Source organism: Petaurus breviceps, unplaced genomic scaffold (assembly GCF_028583685.1).
Source record: "Petaurus breviceps papuanus isolate PSGF00001 unplaced genomic scaffold, PetGlider_PUasm1.0 90667, whole genome shotgun sequence".
Taxonomy (NCBI): domain Eukaryota; kingdom Metazoa; phylum Chordata; class Mammalia; order Diprotodontia; family Petauridae; genus Petaurus; species Petaurus breviceps.
In genome coordinates, this window is record NW_027187302.1 from 6,014,557 (window position 1) to 6,015,264 (window position 708).

Sequence of the window (708 nt, forward strand, 5' to 3'; positions counted from 1 at the left end):
TTCCATAGTAATTTCTTTTTTTTCCTTCTTTTTTTTTGAAGGGGAAGGCAGGGCAGCTGGGCTTAAGTGACTTGGCCAAGGTCACACAGCTAGTAAGAGTTAAATGTTTGAGGCTGAATTTGAACTCAGGTTCTCTTGACTCCAGGGCTGGGGCTCTATTCACTGCACCACCTAGTTGCCCCAGTAATAACATCTAAAAGTGAATGATACGTAGTATTTCTGCAGTGGGACTATAGCTCCAAAGTTATGGATCTATAGAGATGCCTGGGAAGATGGAGGCACCCTGATTAGTTCAGAGGGGGAAAGATAAGGAATCCTATTTTTGATACATTGATTTTGAGATATCTATAGAGAAATATCTAATAAGTAGCTAATGTTGAGTGACTGGAATTCAAGCAAGAAATTAGCTTTGGATATATAGCTTTGAGAGTTATTTGAGTAAAATTACTACTTGAATCTTTGGGAGCTAAGAGAATAAGACTAAAGTGAGAAGAGAAAGCCCTCATTGGAACCTTGCAAAATCCCACACTTAAAAGAGAGAAGATGGGGGCAGCTAGGTGGTACAGTGAATAGAGCACCAGCCCTGAAGTCAGGAGGACCTGAGTTCAAATCCAACCTGAGACACTTAACACTTACTAGCCATGTGACCTAGGGCAAGTTGCTTAACCCCAATTGCCCTCCAAAAAGCAGAGAGAGAGAGAGAGAGAG